General features: G+C 33.0%; 1 long non-coding RNA gene across 1 annotated transcript in view; it reads right to left on the bottom strand.

The window, feature by feature from the left end:
* LOC108764501 (uncharacterized) overlaps positions 1-18,484 on the bottom strand; it is a 163,855-nt gene that overhangs the window by 67,430 nt on the left and 77,941 nt on the right. The window contains exon 3 of the long non-coding RNA XR_001940284.1: positions 606-642. This is a non-coding gene — a long non-coding RNA (uncharacterized LOC108764501). The remainder of the gene's footprint in view (positions 1-605; positions 643-18,484) is intronic.

Below are 18,484 nucleotides of genomic sequence, written 5' to 3'. Positions count from 1 at the left end.
CGCATCGTACATACGATCGATAAGCCATTGCGTATGCACCCACGCATATACATCGTCCATCACATTCTGACAGATGTAGGTTTGCGGTTAATAATTTCGGTCGAAACTCACCGCCTATTTGGAAGTGTACACGCGTGAAGAAAAACGCAATAGAAAAACTTAGATAACAGATCTTCTCCACTCTCTAAAACTGTGAATCAGTGTACTCGTATTATTACTGAAAAACAGTAAACATTCGTTAATGATTACATCAGTGATAAGTGTAGCACTGAAGTCACGGATTCATTTTTAAAGAGCATATTCGTCGACGAGAAAATTAGAGAAAATTTTAATTTTGCCAGTAACAGCGTTTATATTATAATATGTGAAACTATTTATTATTTGAAATGCAAAAATTTTAATTGGAATGTTAAAAAATTGCGTTAGAGAGAGAATATTTCCTGACTGTAATAACCATACACTCGTTGCAAGCATTATAAGCACTCGCAGTTTATTAAAAAAAAAAAAAAAACTTTGAGGGAATCCCTGGAATCTTTTCCAAGAGCAGTCTTTTACGAGGAGTAACTTCAAATAAGGATTGACTCAAGAAATGTTTGAAGACTCACCCGACAAGAAGATGACCGCGGCGTGGGTCAGAGATCCCTGGAACAAAGAAAACGAAATTAGAGAAGTTTTTGAAGCGCACACTGCTCGCTATATTACTCTTAAATCCTTAAACGCGCAAGTTTCCTTGCCACTGATTTAAAACGCTACAAGTTACGTGGTAAGTTTTACAACGTGAGAGAAGCGTCGTGAAAAAAGAAATTCCGCGTGGTTGAGAGATAAATCGTCTTTGACTGTCCCCGAGGGTATAATTGGTAGGTAGGGCTTATTTCCAAAGCACTTTAAATTCGTATTTAAAAAGAAATAGAGATTAAACCGGTACAAATCTTTGAAAAGCTTATAATAAAATCACCAGAACGTAATTTATATTTTCTTAAAGGTACGGACTGGAAATAGCTTAATAGTAATAAGTTCTTCAATTACATGTACAATTTGTCATACTTTGTTTTATAATTAGATATTAGAAAGATCATACTTTCTATTTACTTAATGAGATAAAAGATTCAAAAGAGTGAAGTCACTTTTCAACTAATAAGACTATTCAATAAAGCATATCTTCCAAATAGTCCATTAAAATGTTATTCAAAACTGAAATAAAATTGAACAAACGATAGTTATATTATCTAAGTTTACTGCGTTCACGTCAAAAAAAATAAAAATTAAATTAATTAAAATAAAATAAATAAAATTAAAATTACTGAAAATAAGATAAATTAAATAAAAATTTTAATTTAAATTAAAAACATTTAAATTGTCTCATCCCTCGTTTCCATGAAAAGAACTTGGTTGATGCTATTAATATTTTTATAAATAATAGCTGTCCTCCTCTTCCTTTCATTTTTTCAACAATTGAAAAAAAATTAAAATACCACACACAGAACAATAATATAAAACATAACATCCATGTTAAAGAGAAATTCTTTACAGTTCCATGTATAAAATCTATCTCTGAAAGTTTTTTATCATATTCAATCCCAAATACATTAAAAAGCCTTATAACTAGAGGTAAAGATAGATTAGATCATTTAGCTAATCAAAATGTTGTATATAAAATTTTTTGTGATAACTGTGAAGCTAGTTATGTAGGACAAACCAAAAGAAAATTAAAAATAAGACTAAATGAACATATTTCGGACATTAATAAAAAGACTGGTTCTCCATCTGATTACTGACCACCGTATTAACTATAACCATAATTTTAATTGGAAAGATGTAAAGATTTTAAACAAGGAACCGTCGTATATATATATAATAAAAGATTGATCTCCGAAATGGTTCACATTAAAAAACAAAAATTGGAATTGAACAAACAAAACGAAGCATTATCTAATTCTTATCTACAAATTTTGTAGCCTTCTTCTCCTTCCTAATATTTTCTTTCCTTCCTTTTTCCTTTGTTCCTTATCCCCTCTCTTGACAAGATAATACAAAGCAACAGAATGTCGCTCACACTTGCTAATACAATACAAGCAATTTGACTCAACTGGTTTCAATTTTTATCTCTGATCGCATTTGCATCTTGCGAATTAAATTGACTCATTGTTGCAATTACTGATTATATTCTGGTTTACCAATCGCAGTTGAGGTAATATGTGTACAATAATTTTATTTATTAACACACACTTTAATATAGTTGTTTATTAAAATAAGGATCGTATATACTAATAATTTTGAATATAACGATCATTTATTCATTGTTATTTTAATTTTTATAATCTATTTATGAATTTGATAACAGAATGTGTGCTGGTACATTTTTACTTAATGACTCATCATGTTCAATATTTTTATCATTATGCACTTATTACGACTGTTATAATGGAAGAATATGATCCATAATATTACCAGAACGAAAAGCATTGCACTGTACGGAAGATAGAATAAATACTACCAACTTTTTGCGTAACTATAAATTATATAATTTTAACTGTTTTATTAATTTTGTCAAATTTGCGTTTATATATAATTTCTTTACACTGAGAATGACCCAATAAGATCAAAACGTATGTTCTAAGAATTTGAAATACGTAAAATCTAGCTTGTAGCCCCTTCTTGTTATTTATTGTTTAAAAACATTTAAATTATAAAAAATTCGTATGTATATATAATAAAATATTAAGTTCGAAATACCCCGTATTAAATATCCAAATATTTCACAGATCATTCGTTTGTAAAACATGCCGCGCATACTAATGTTATTAATATTATTATCGTATCCCGAATAATGCTTTCCTTTGACAACGCCCGTATTAATTAAATTCGCTTGGTGTTGTAGTTGATGTCACTGCTATAGCCGGCGGTAGAAAGGCCGCGCCGATTCAACAAGGTATCCTCGTTCGTAACTATGGAAATGTTTCGTCGACTTCGTGCCCCACGTGAATTCTCCGCAAACTTTCCTCGACTTTGATGTACAAGCACTCACATTATATTCCGTCGCCCGATCCGATTCATAATTAATCCCTAACGAACCAAGTGAATTAGGAATACCAAATTTCTCTCCCACGAAGACATTCATAACTTACTCCTCGCGGGTATCGAATTTATTCCCGCGAGTATTATATAAACGCGTTTCTTAAAATCATATGGATTGCCTGAATTTATTCGTATTATCTGATGAATTTACTCATATTATCTTGAAAAGTGACTTTAAACATTTGCGCTCGAACACGTTACCGAGTACTGTAAAACCAGAGAAATAACGATATTCTGCGAAAACTTTGACAAAGACCTACACTTTTCTAAAGCAGTTTTTAAACGGCTATCGAAAGTCCAAACGCCATTTTCTAACTTCTCAACGGAATTCTTTTTTAGCAGCCTCGTAGAAAAATCTCGTTTGAGTTTCCCGTTTCTAAAAAGAATTACTACAAACAAAATTCCACAAACAAATCCTAAGAAGTTTTACAATTTTTTTTAATACAAAGTTTATTTTAAACAGCGTTATTGCAACAAAAAGTTTAATCCCCTAAATTAAATGATACTATTAAAAATAAACGTGTCTCAATGTAATCAAATTAAAATTCAATACAATCTTAGATAGTATATCTATTAATCTATTAAGTCATATGCAAAGTTAAGAGATTCGAATAAAAGGTAAACATATTTATACATTGTAATATCAGCACAAATGAATTCTACAAAATTTTATTCGACCTGATGACAAAAACGTACTTTGCTCGAGAGCTTTTTCTGCTTTTTCAGAAATCACCGAAAGGTTGGCAAACACACCGCTTTGCATTCACGAGGAGGTTTTGCCGGTTTTATTGCGATAAGATGCAAATGTCGGTGGCTATTCATAAGTCATCCCATACGCATTAGGAAATCGAAGTGCGGCGAAGCTAATGGTGCCATTCGATGACGCAATCCCGGTCATTAGCGTATGCACCGTGCGATGCATCGTCACGAGCGGTACCGCGACAGTACCCGTCGATGTAGTAAAAGCCGACACATTAAGGCCGGCGAAAAGCGCAAGCTCGTCAACACGTGCAGTTACTACATGCTCCGCGTCGTATCATAAATATCCAACCAGCCACGTGGTCGTTGGGTGGCTCAGTTCTCTCGCGAGAACGAGTCTCGCGTTCTTCTTCTCGTCATTTCGTAGCGATAACGATCAGAAATTAACAGCGACGAGAATGCAATGTCATGAAATTCACGAATGGGATTTTTACGGTTCGCAATACGCGCGTTTTCAGAGCGTTTCTATTGCTGGATTCACCCTGGATCCGACGTGTGTCCTACGACGTTCTGCAACCAATCAGAAAGCAGAATTTTATTTTGTATCGATGATACGAAGCAAAATCCTATTTTCTGATTGGTTGCAGAACGTCGTACGACACACGTAGGATCCAGTGTGAATCCAGCATAAGCTCTGATCATGTAAACCTTAAAGAGACTTCTCTCGATTATTTTACGATTTATCGCGCGCTTCTCAAAATTATTTTCGTTTTATTTTTCATATTATATATTTTGTTACCCTAATCTCAAATAAATAAATTATTTTTACAAAAGTTCGCTACGAAATAAATCGATTTGGATGCATTTATACTAAAAAAAACCGCATTAAAATTTGCAATGAGTTGCAGTTAATCATCACATGCATATTTATCACGGTATCATTTTAGTTAAAAGAGAAAATTTATTTATAAATATGTATACATAAATTCTAAGTAAAATTTCGTATGTAAACCATATTTGTAGAATATTATCTGAAATAAAATGTAAAATTTCAAAGATAAAAATTTAAAATTTATTAGTAAATAATTCTAACTAGATAATATCGAGAATTGAGTTAACCGAATAGCATTTAAAAAAAGATTTTATTAGTATTTCCCCAAATATTATCATACTAACGAGATGATCAAACGTGTGGTCGATCTCTTACCAAGCATGACGCCAAGCCGATCATATAATCTTTCACTTAATTAAAAGAAAAATATTCCTATTAGACAATGTTTTTGTATTACGGTATCGCCGTTTCTTATAGAATAATCTTTCTTTTATTATTAGAAACAAATAAGATATCTCGATAAATTTTTATCCGCATTCTTAAAAATTTTAGATTTGGAGATCTTAATGGCAGTGGAATGCAGCAAATGGATTGAGTCGAGTGCCTATAGACAAAATATAAGAACTAGAATAAGATCGTATAAATTCTATTGATAGATACTGACAGAGCTCGGAATTTTATAAGATTCTTTAGGTGTCTGTTTTGCGGATCCCATCTATATACAATACAATCACATTTTCCATTGACAAATCTCATATTTCTCAATTGCGATATAGCATTTCGACTATATGTTCAGAGCATTGTATGTCTAGTCTTTCTTTTTTGAAGTTTCCAAAGAAATGATAGACTGTATTCTTTAGAGTAAGTACCAAATAATCTTTCTTAAAAATTTCATAAGAATTGCAATTTAATAAAAATATTTCCAGTCGTAAGTATTTAGGATAAATTCCACATTTGACAAACTTCACTGTGCGCGATTTTTTGTGTAATACTTTCACATAATTCTCATAGCAACATTCTCTCTACAACTCACCTAACTTTTTCTATCAAGAAAATTTTACGATTAGTTGCATTTTTTCGCAAATATTGAGTTATCTTTTATCGAAAATGTCTTCTCAAACTCTTTAACATACCTTCTTCTGATGACTAAGACATTTCAGTACTTCGAAAATCGTGTAAAAGTCGCACCGAGATAGAAAACAAAATAGTTTACTTTTCCTTCACCTGTGCAAAAACAGGATAATATTCTTTTCGCCGAGGAAAGGATCGGAACACGGAACTTCTCGCATTATCGACACGCGGCGTTGTAGCCAATAGTCTCTTTCACCCGTCGCGATTCGCTTTTCCAAGGAAATAGGATGCGTCCAAAGATATAAAAGAAAAGAAAAACTTCCTCATCTCTCCTAATCTGAATTTGGCACTCGCCAATTTAACTTCGTTTGACTGGCGGATTACCAGTCCGCGTCTGCAACATGGGGACGGAACGACTCTTGGAACCTTTAACCAGCATGTCATTTTCCCCAAGAGTCTTTTTCCGGCAGCAGGTGCGGCTTTTATTTTCCCTCGTGTCTACAGTTAGTCAAGAAGCTTTAGATATACAGTATTGTTACCATTAACTTTGGGTATATTAGCGCAATGTACACTGAAAGAAAAGTTTTCGATACTGTACTCTAATATTTTGTACTGTATTCTAATAATGTATACTCTAATAATAATTATACATATATAAATATAATTATTATTACTAACATTATAGCATTACTAAAATTACTAAAAAAATAATCATAATTATTTTATTATGCAATCACAAATATTAATTTTTCTCTCAGCGTATATACATTTAAATAAGATCGAGAAATTCCGTGTAATAACAAAGAAAATTTGAGATAAATAACCATTAAAACAGCTTAATTATTATAGCTCGCTATTAATCTGATATCATATTTTAATATTATCGTACATTAATTAATACGGAAATAATAAATTCGATCAAAAATATTTTTCACGAATTCTAGTGAATTTTCTATAATTTTGCCACTAATATTATAATAATTAATAATAAGTTTGTTAGTTTCTAGTGATATCTCAACAAACTGTAATTGCAAAGAATTTTTCATAGGATATTGGACGCTTCGAAAATATCTTTGAGAAATCTCCTTAACTTTCTACGTCAATAACCGAGCGATAAATGCAATTTATCTCACGTGTTCCAAGAACGTTAAATCGGTCGTAAGCAGTATCAAGATACTCGACCATATGCCTGATACGTGCTTGATTACAGATCGAAATTCTAAGTCGACCATGAGGTAGAGATAAGATAAACCGACGGTGTCGGCACGATGTTGGTACGGTTACTTAATTATACCGATCACACCGATAAGTAGCTCGTCGCATTGATAAATACGCGACGTAGACACCGCCGTTTTTTATTGCAAATTGGTGATCTCCCTCGATCAGAGAAAAACCGATAGAAATTTCTGGTTGAGCGAGAGACTTTGGCTTTACCAAGCTTTTCCTGGTTATTCCATTGTTTGATAACGTAGTTAATGTGCAGAACGATAGGCATTAACGGTATTATCAGGATAGCCTCGGGGCGTCTCGAAAGTCACGCATTTTCGTGGCGCTAGAGATAATGGAAGCCAAACTCTACAGAAGATTATGAACATATTTCAAAGCAAAAGTATCGATATTTCAGTGCACTGGATATTAATTAAACGTCAGTAATTACAATATATATTTCAATAACTCCAAGTCTTGGTTTTCAAGAATTTTTTGAATGCATTTTGATTTGACAATCGAGATTTTTAAAGCTAAAAGATGTTGGAAAAATTGAGTTCATATTATAAAAGGCACATTTTTTAAATCGCAATTTGCATAACACGTATCCTATATAATATGTCACATTAATAATTGCGGTAACACTCTCTGAGTTTGAGATTTTTTTATAGAGACGTATTTTCCGACGTTCCATCTTGTACATCGTATCAATCTTATTTGATATCGAACTTGGCTTTATCCGCCGAGTATGAAGACCGGATGCGTCTCGCTCCACGACAACAGTGAGCGATCTATCAACGTCTCGCCATCCCGCCAGGGAGTCTCGACGAATTCTCGTTGCGTCGCTCGAGCTTGCCTGGCTGAACTTCAATAATGTGCAAAAGCTCGTAGAGCTACTCAACTTTGCCCTCAAACATACGAATCTGTGCAGTTCTCCGAGAGGAAATTCATATTCCCTTTTTTACTTTTCGTCTTTTATTTTTACATCTAATTCCGTCTTCTCCGACCTGATCTAGTTAAAGACGTCTCTGGAAATTTCGAAAGTGGCGAAGCGGAGGATGGAAGAGCCGTAAACGAAAGGGGGAAGATTTAGGCTGGTGTAAGAGTCGAGAGGGCGAGGAGTCAAAAGGGGGAGAAATCGGGACGACGGCGGCGCCAGAGGTATTTATACCGTGACGACCTTTGACGGCCGCGCCGACGTCTACGTTGACGTCGACGACGACAACGACGACGACGACCACGGCGACGAAGACGACGACAACGACAACGAAGACAACGACGTTCAATGAAGAGCCATCCGTCCAAGCTAACGTGGGAGAAGCAGGGTGGAGAGCGGGAACTCGACACTCTAAATGTCATCATAACATCGGCGCCACAGAGCAAACAATTTTTTGCTTTTTGGAAATCGAGCGTTAAAGAAGTTATGCTAATTTAATTCTCGGAAGAATAATATTTCTTCCCGATATCATCTTCAATACGATTTCACATTCATTTATATTTAAAAAATGTATTATTTAGTATTATAAGAATGCAGAATTAAAAATAAAAAAATACATTTTATATAAATATATAAAATAAAAAAACTATTTTACAATGATTTTTGTGAGAGACTTAATAAAAAATTAATCGGTATCAATAAGACGTGATGAAAGACAAGTCAAGATAAGAAATTGATAAAAATAAACTCAATAGAAAGAATTTCAATAGAAATAAAATTGTATTACACATTAATATCTTGTCTGCAATTTGTTTCATCCGAAAAACAGCTAGCAATGTATTCTCATAATCAGTGTGAAGAGTATGTTACTCAGAGAATGTGCTGAAACTTCCGCAACTTCAAACTGTGCACGACTTTCTTAGCATTTACCTCAACGTCGTAATCTTCACCTCATTATGTCTTTATCTCCTGATGAGAACCCGTTTAAGACATTATTTACGTCATAAATTATCATCTTTAAATTGTCGCTACTTTGAGTAGTTCAGAACTGATGTCGAACGAAACGAATACTGCAAATAATATATTTATATAATATATGTATAATAATACTCCTAATATATACAATGTACGATAATATAATTACATATCTTTCTATTATTTATTCATTTTATTTTCGTGCTGTTTTATTCCATTATACCATTTCATGTTAATCGTTTATTTCATTTTAATCGTTTCATATTTACCCGAATTGTATCTTTAAATCAATTTAATATGATTATATACATAAAGCTATTTAACACGGACGCGCGATGTGTTTATCTTGCGATAAACTGATATTGAAAATTTATCGATGTCAAACTAATGAAACTAAACTTGATCATCGTTATCACTCTAATTGCGATAGACTGTAATTAATCTTAATTAGCAAGTGTCGACATCCTGTAATATCCCCGCTTTCTATTAAACCTTCTTTCTAAATCTCACGGATAAGCTAGCTGAAAGCGAGAGAAAGACAACCGATTGCTAAAGGGAAGGTGAGATTGCGTGCTTCGCCGGCGAAAGCTTCGATGCTTAATTGAAACTGCCGAGTAAGGAGGGTTCGTCACTTCTACTTTCGAGCCCGTGACTCTGCCACCGTCCAAAGGCGCGACTTCCGGTGGTGACTACACTCTTGGGACTAACGACATCAACGTGCTTGACATCTCTCCTCAGCTCAGCGTAAATGAAAGATACAAAAAAATCATTACTATAAATAATCTTTTACGATAATAAGTCGAAAAATGGATCGATAAGTGAATATAACACAAACAAAAGAGAACGATCTTATATCCATCCTATGTTCGATCGAGGCAAATCTTAGTATCGTTATTAAATTGACAATTAATGTAATTTACGATATTATCTTCAGTTTAAGCTTATGATTGCTCAATTCTGATAAACTCATTGTCTCAAGGCTAATAAACCGAATCAGCGCGCAGTTTATACAACTAAAAAATGTATTTCAAAATTTACGTTTAAATATTATTAAGCATCAAAATTCGCTTCAGTCGAATATACGATATTTTCTCTTTATACTTGTATTAATTTTTTACGGCTGTTTTATTTTCTGGAGAATATTACTAACTTTGATTTTTCAATAAATACGATTTACGCGTCGCAAAATTTTCTTTTCAAGTAATTTCGAGCGAACTTTCTTTATTAATAATATATGTACTAAAGATTTAATTTCATATCTATATAATTATAATTTAACATCTCAAAGACAATTTATGACGATGTTTCAATTTTTATTGAAGAAAAATCTATTTTAAGTTAGTCAAAGAAGATATCAAAAGGATCAATCTTATTTTCAAGACAGCCATACAATATATTATTGACAACTTCCCGCTGATCGAAAAACTTGACTCCCACGCGATTGACTTGTAACTTATGGGATTCTTCAAGTTCCGTCACAGCGAGCGGTATAAGCGCAAAACTGCGAAAGTTATTGACGCTTTATGAAAACGCTGACTGTATCGCGCGATGGAGAGAAGTTTACGATGACTAACTTTCCTAACACGGTGTAACAGGTGCTTCAGACTGACGTCGAAAAAGCTTATCCGCTACCGTTTGGTCGATTCACCGACCTGCTTAACTTTTATCCGACTCACCAACTTCAATCGAATAAATAAAAAATGGAACAAACACGTAAGTATATATGTTTAATGCTATCAAAAAACTGCGAAACTTTGCTTTCTTGTCTGGTCATTGATCTTTACAATTACCATTTGTCTATAATATATTCAAATGCTTTAAAATATTGTTAAAAAAGATTAAAGTTTTAAATAAAAAGATAAAATCTACAGTGTAATATATGTATACTAAATTTAATAAATTTTAACCTCATGTGTTAATTAAATCCTACCTTTGATTTGTAACCTTTCAATATTTTATATTGAAGTTTAAAATGTTATACTTGATATAATATCTCTATTCGTAAGTAAATATTAAATTTTTATGATATTATAATTTTTAATTAATATTTTAAAATCTTGATTTTATTTTATTAATTTTTTAAATGTATATGACAATGTACTTAACATTTTTCAAATTACTATTTAGTCCTATTTTTTAAAGCTATAATCTGATCTGGAGAGGAACAAAGCACAAAATATGAATAGTCCCACGCAAAGTGTCATCTTTTCAAACTTTTTCATATGTACGAATGTATAAAGATCGAAGTCGTTTAGACGTTTTATCGTTTTCCAACGCTCGTTATTCAGCTCGAGGATAATCGAATAATTCGTCCGAGCGAGCTATTCCCGGTATATGTATATACCGATATAATTTCTCGTGCTGTCGGTATTATACTGCCTGCTCTTGTCGGCTAGCCTGCACATATCGCTCCTTTCGGTCCGAGCTCATAAATTTTGAAACATTTTCCAATTCGCGACTACCGCTATGCTGGAGTTCGACAAATGGTATTATATCCCACCGACCTGAAACGAAAGTGTATGTCTATCTACACGGCAGAATCTGGCGAAAATGACTATGATCGACTGTTCAATATCTCGGGATACCGTATATTCAGAGAACATCGAAATCTATAGATAAAATTTATCTACTAAATCTCACAAATGTGTATGTGTATGTGTGTATGGATGCACACATGGTGCGCGCGCAAAGAAATATACGATTCAGAACATATATATATACACGAAGAGAATTTTTCGTTATTTTTTACCGCAAAATTCATTACAAATTTCATCATGTTTGGTAATAAGCTTGGGACAACTTGATAATAATGAAATATTACACAGGTCTGCAAAATTCACTTTTTTTTTTTTTTTAATATCAGAGTGATATCCGACGTATTTTTGTGCGCTGAACACGAATCTGAAGTCGAAAAGTGCCTATCACGTCATGATTTTGAGAAAAGTGGGGGTAAAGATTCCAAAAAACGTATTTTTTGGTAAGAAAAACAATTTAGATCAAACGTAGTTCAATATTAAAACAACAAGAATTGGATAAAAGGCATACAACTACGAACGCAGGATATTCGTCGCGAATAAATATATATTTAATAATTAAAATTACATTACAAATGGCGGATCCGCCATTTTGAATTTTATAAATGTGACATTGGATTCGTAAACACCGACCCCAAAAACAGTCAAGTAGTGATTTGTATGAGCTCAGCTCAATGTAATTAAATAATTTGCATTTTCATCATAATCACTAGGAATTGGAAGCTTAAAACCTTCTTTTTCAAAAACTATAAAATTTTTTTCAAAACCATCCTATATGGTTTTTGTAGGGGAGGAACCAAGCTTTAATTTGAGCACAAATTCAAGTCTCTAGCACGTCAGGTTTCAGAGAAAATTAGGGGTAAAAACACCAAAAAATACATTTTTTGGAATCTTTACCCCCACTTTTCTCAAAATCATGACGTGATAGGCACTTTTTGACTTCAGATTCGTGTTCAGCGCACAAAAATACGTCGGATATCACTCTGATATTAAAAAAAAAAAAAAAGTGAATTTTGCAGACCTGTGTTATCAGTAACGATAGATTTTTTGAAATATACAAGAGACTTTTATAAATGATGTAGTAAAAATTATAATGCAGATTGTAAAATGTTTTGAAGTGAGTAAGTTCTAGCATAGCTATAGAGACACACTCGACAACGAAAATAACCGATAAATATCGATTACAGTCGATCAATTACTATGTTACATGGTAAAATTATAAGCGACTAAATCAGATTAAAAATATCATGCTGTATGGTAAAAATTGAATAAGCTATTTTATATATTCATGACTACTTAGCATCTATTCTTTTAAAATAATAAAGAATCATAAACTGCGTAACATATTTTAAAATGTTGAAATTTTACTATACCCTTTAGTAAAATTAATAAAATATATTACATATCTTATTATGACACATATTAGTAAATTAAAGAAACTCATATACAATTCTTTGAAATACTACGTTGTCCCACTATTATCATGATTTTCAGACTAAATTCTAAGAGAAAATTCTCTCCGTGTATATGATTTAAAATAATATCTTTTAAAAAAAGAACGTTTCGCTTTTCTGTCCTTTTTTAAATTTTCTTTTAAAACGAATCACAATATTCTATAAAATACATAAACATAATAGGTAAAAACTGTGTATTCCCTGATCGTAACATTTGAGATTTGTTAAAAAGAAGTGACTCTTATCAGCATCTCTCTTCAACTTCAGAAAAAGAAAGAACACTCTAAGCTCCCTGACACTTTCTAAACCAATAGTGACAACTTCATAGAAATACACAGTTTATTCTTATTAAGATTAATAAAATTCATACACACAATTTTTCAAATAACATAAGACTAACACAGTGCGGACTCTCTTTCAAATTCAATTTATCATACAGAATAAATATAGATTGTCAAGTTTCAAGAATATTTGGAGCTGTTACCATTATTTGTTAATTTTGCCACTATGTTTTTCACACCGCTTTTCACTCCATCCTCGCTCGCACCGTCAAATCGCCAAGTATTTCTTATGATGCGTTTCGGTCGTGTGAACACGTATAGAAGCCCCGTCCAGAAGGAGATCTTTTCCTGAGAAAACCATATCATCCCCGGGGACGTCGACGCTCTCAGATTTCAAAAGAGCTTTCTTCGAGGCTCTCAGCGCAAGTCGGAGGGGAATAACGTTTTATAAGAAATAAATGTTCTCTGTCTCATCGTAGCAGTTCCGTTCTTTCTCTCTTACTATGCGATTGGTGACGTGACGTGCGTCGTTGCGGAGTATACATCTAAGAGAAGTTGCGCTTCCGCCGACGAATCAGGCGTCTCCCATCCGCCGAAGAAATTATTTTTGGACACGTTGAATCGATGCCGACATATTTCGCGGTCCGCCGAAAATCCTGATGCCGCTTTCGAAGAAGACGAGTGTGTTTTGAGATGTGTCCGATAACGTCAGCGCACTGCCCCCGTCTTCTATAATTGTTCGATGATTCCATCGGATTTAAAGTCTTTTTGACGCGCAAATATAAATCTATTATTCGTAGAAACTGAATGGAGACTATATGTATCCTAATCTCCCCCTTTCATTTTTTAATGAAAATCATTAAATAGTCATGAACGCCAACGCAGAAATAATTAAATAATTGTTTGTATAAATTATTTATTTTTTTGTTTTGTATATTTTGTTCCAACAATCTACTTAAAATTTGTAAGCACTAAAATCTTTGATATTTATTACATATAGGTATCACCATTAGGTACTAAAATTTTTGACAATTTTTCATTTTTAATAATAATAATTCACAATATTGTTATTAAGACTGGACTCAATAATACTATAATATTAAAGAGATCACAAAATACATTTAAAAAAATACATTTTAAAAAAATTAATTAAGATATAACGCATTACTAAAATCTTAAGCAGACAGTATTAATAATTTTTTTATTATTTTATTATAAGTATTAGATCTAAAGACCAAAAAATTCTTGCACAGTTAAAAAAAATCTTGAGAATTTGGGATTAATACCAACTGCAGCAAATCGCAACGAGCTCGTGTCACGATAGTCAACGCTTTTAATTCAGCTTATCAAGCTGTATGTTGACCGAATGATTTATCTACCGCAACTGAATCTCTCGTACGAGTACTTATCTCATTCCGTGTCGCTCGCCATCCCTTTCAGAATAACATTCGGTCGGAGATAGCAAGGGCAAACGAAGGTAGGAAACGTGGCAGGAAGAGAAGGCGGCACGGGTGGCGGAGATGGGGGTGGAGGATGAAGTGCTGCGGCACATTGTTCCCTCATGGAATCCGGAGGTTCGCGCAATTATTTTCGAGCGGCTATCCGACGAACGGAAATCCACTCCGTCGTCGTGAAACAAAGTCCCCCTCTTTCTCCCGAGGGTTTCGAGGGCTGGCAAGAGGACGGAGAAGGGACTGAGGGAGGACACACGCGGGAGAGGACCCTCTCGAGGCACGCAGTTTCCGGCGTTATCGATCCCGTCCTCCGCTCACCCGACCTCTGTCCTCTGCACGCACGTCGGCAGGCAGGACAGCCTCCGTCTTCTACCCTCTGGGAAACGAAGAGATAGGGTTTCGCTACTACTCGCGAAACCTTAAGCCGCCGTTATTACGACTTTCACTTAACGCCGCAATTTTCGGTCTTCTACCTTTTGCCGCTGCATTAGGCAATTGGATACTCTCCTTCATTCTTCTTGTGAAGCTGTATCATTTTTTAAGTTGTCTCTCTTTTTAGACTAACACGATACTACTGATTATTTTCAGATCTGAGATTTATTTCACAGATTTTGCGATCGGAGATAATATTTCTTAGAGATGTAAGCTCTCTTTATTTTAATTTCGTAATTAATATGATACAAAATTTAGAAAAGAATCAAAGCTAAATTTAAATAATCCCTGAAAGGTAATTTGAAATAAATTAAATAATTAAATAACGATAAGATATAAAATATCGACATTGTATTCGTATAGTTTAAACTTAACCTGTTAAAATTTAATTTATTATTATTATCATTTCAAGCTACAGATAATTGTCCTAAAAATGTAATTTACAATTAAATTAAATTAATTATCTACTAGAATATTTTCTATTTTCTACTTGCATTTCTAAAACTCAGTTTTATTTAAGAGAAAATTGACTCCGAATTGGGACCAAAGAAAAATCCGTCCGATAAAAGAGACATTCTAATACTCGAAGCAATTGTCCTTTATCCTACCATTTACTTGAGACAATGAAATATTGATGTTCCTATTCTGAGATACTCGTTCGGTGCTTATCTATAATGAATTTAGAGTTATCCCTTGAGCGAAAATCGATCCGATCGCAGCGATTCGATTCGAATTGTAATTCGAGATCCGATACCGAAGCAGCAATCGGCTAACCAAGGGATCAACGCCATTCGACTTCCCATTTGATCGGGAAAGCTATTGCGGATTCCGGCCGCGCAAATATGCACGGAAATCAAATATCGGTCGCCGTCGTCGTCGTTTGCAATAAGTTGACTCTTTCGACATTTATTTAAAAAACTCTCAACCCAGCTAGCCGACCGAAATCGATCGGATGAATCGTTTCATCTTGACTGCGAGGATTATTATTCATCAACGCTTCTCATCTAGAATAATTCCTGAGCATCGCAAACTTTCAGATTCGATCTATTCAGCTCATTCGATTAAAAAAATTTGTATCAAACTTCTACAATACAAATTCGTAAATTTTTTTACAAAAAATTTCAACAATATTCATTACAGTTAGTATTTATCTTATAACTTTCGCTAATATTATTTCTAAAAAATTCTGAAATATAAATCGTATATATTATTACAGCTATCGTATATATTAATGTTATATTTATATTACATATTGATATTATATTTATGTACAGCTATATCTCATATGTCATAAAATATTAATATAATATTATCTTTTTGAAACAATTTTTCGTCCAGCAAAATTAATTCTTTTTTATTAATAAAAAATACATTTGTTCACTTAAAACTATACCGTTTATTTAAAAAAAAAATTTATACAGATGAGTATCACTTGATTATTCCTAAAAAACTACGATTTCTTCTTCTGCGTGAAGAAAAATATGAAGAACAGAACTGAAGCATGCTCGCATGCAATATATGGTAATAGGCATCAGAATAGATTCCTTTCAGACTCTTCTTGCATTTTCCACTTGCCTGAAAGAACAAAAACAAAGCACAACGACTTTGCAAAAACGACAACAAAGGGACACAACCATTCGTGGAGGATCGACGTGCGTTGACTGTTACTAATTGAAAGAGAAAAAGAAAATGAGAGAGAGAGAGAGAAACAAATACGAGACAAAAAGATAAAACGGCAGAAAGAAACGAGGAGATCTGAGAACAAGAGCGATAAGATAATACGTCATATAAAAACGAAAATGGAATGATAGTAGTAATTTATGATAATAATAGGAAGAGATAGTAAAAGGACTAGGAAACAGTGCTATTTTACCGATTTACTCTCTCTGTTGTACATAGCGTGACTTCGTGTTAGACATTCTTCCTCTTTTTCTATTTTGATCTAAGAATACTCTGATATCACCCAACATCTTTGCAACTCCCTGTCCGGAACACTGTGTACATTCATCCGACGAAACATATATACGCCTACATCGGAAGTTACACGAGCTACGTAGGTATGTTGTAACGAATATGACATCGCAGACAACAGACAGCGTGTATAGTAGTGGTATTACGTACACGAATTGCGACGACACGGCATCAGGGACACCGCGAGCTACTTATGGGGTCGAATCGCTACTGGAATTTCAAAGAGCGACTAGAGAGAAAAATGAAACAGTGAGATGGAGTCGGAAAATGACGGATGTCGCCTAGGCAATTACGAGAGCTCTTTCATCGTGAAAAACCGGAAAGGAATAAAAAAAAGTAAATTTCAACTTTATTTCTATTAATTTATATTATTTTTTTTGCGTTCTACGAAATTTATGCTGTAAACAAAACATTAAAGAAAAATAAATACCCCCCCCCTCTCTCTCTTTCTCTACAATTTTTTCTGCATTCAAAAGATTAAATTCTTAATTTGTCATCTCAGAAAGAAGAAATTTAAAATTCTCTTTCAGAAAATAAATAAAATTGTTAAATAATAAAATTTTTTCAAAATAATAAATTTTATAATGAGTATATTTTCTTATGTTTATCAATTTTCAAAAAATTTCGATAATGAATTTCTCCTCTTTAAATTATTAAATCAATGTTATGTGTAATGAAAAAAATAGAATGCAACATTACGATATCATTTCTCTCTTTTCAAAGTATATCGAAAGCTGTTTAAATCGATACTTCAGACACATAAATCTTTTTGTGCTGGAAAAAACGCGAGAGATTCTTTGCTCATCTCGACAGACAAAATGACAGGTTTACGCTCGTTTTAGAGTCCTTTTTATCTTCGGTTTACGAAGCGAGCTTGTCGAATAGCCAATCACGAGAATTCTGTGGAAAAGAAGCAAGATAACTGGCGCAATCGACGGATTTTCCTCTCTAGCTGAGAATCGTTTCACATGTATGCATAAAAAATTGTCGTCTTTGTCGCACACAAGTTTGTATATGTAAAAAAATTGTTAATAATATTATATACCTATATTTTTTATATATTATATAATGGCTTTAACTTATTATTAATGACAATTTTATATACTAACTAAATAAAACCTTTTGGGTCTCTTCATTATTTCCGTAAAAATTTTAGAAACTAAGAAATAACGGATATACTATTAAAAAAAATTTAAGATCCTTTGGGTTTCTGAGTTTCTGTGAAATTTCTCTATCATATTTTGTTTGTAAAAATGGTTAAAATCAGACTCATTAATTTTATTTTGGTAGCAAAATCTTTTAAAGGGATTAAATTAATTTTCTGTCCATTTCTATTAATGTAAATTAACTTTAATCTCGGTTTAATTTACTATTTATCTTTTTCTAATTCTCAGAATTAGAAAACGATAAAAAATAAGTTAAACCAAGATTAAAGTTAAAAATAGACATCTATTTGCACTACTCAATTTCATTCTCAGTATTGTGCCTTTATCTCGTAAAATATATCGAGCCAGATAAATAAAGTTTTAAGCCGTAAACATAAATAAAATCGCGATAATCTTG

Source organism: Trachymyrmex cornetzi, unplaced genomic scaffold (assembly GCF_001594075.2).
Source record: "Trachymyrmex cornetzi isolate Tcor2-1 unplaced genomic scaffold, Tcor1.1 scaffold43, whole genome shotgun sequence".
Taxonomy (NCBI): domain Eukaryota; kingdom Metazoa; phylum Arthropoda; class Insecta; order Hymenoptera; family Formicidae; genus Trachymyrmex; species Trachymyrmex cornetzi.
The sequence above is the reverse complement of the archived record's forward strand: the minus strand, read 5'-3'. Positions and strand labels throughout refer to the sequence as shown.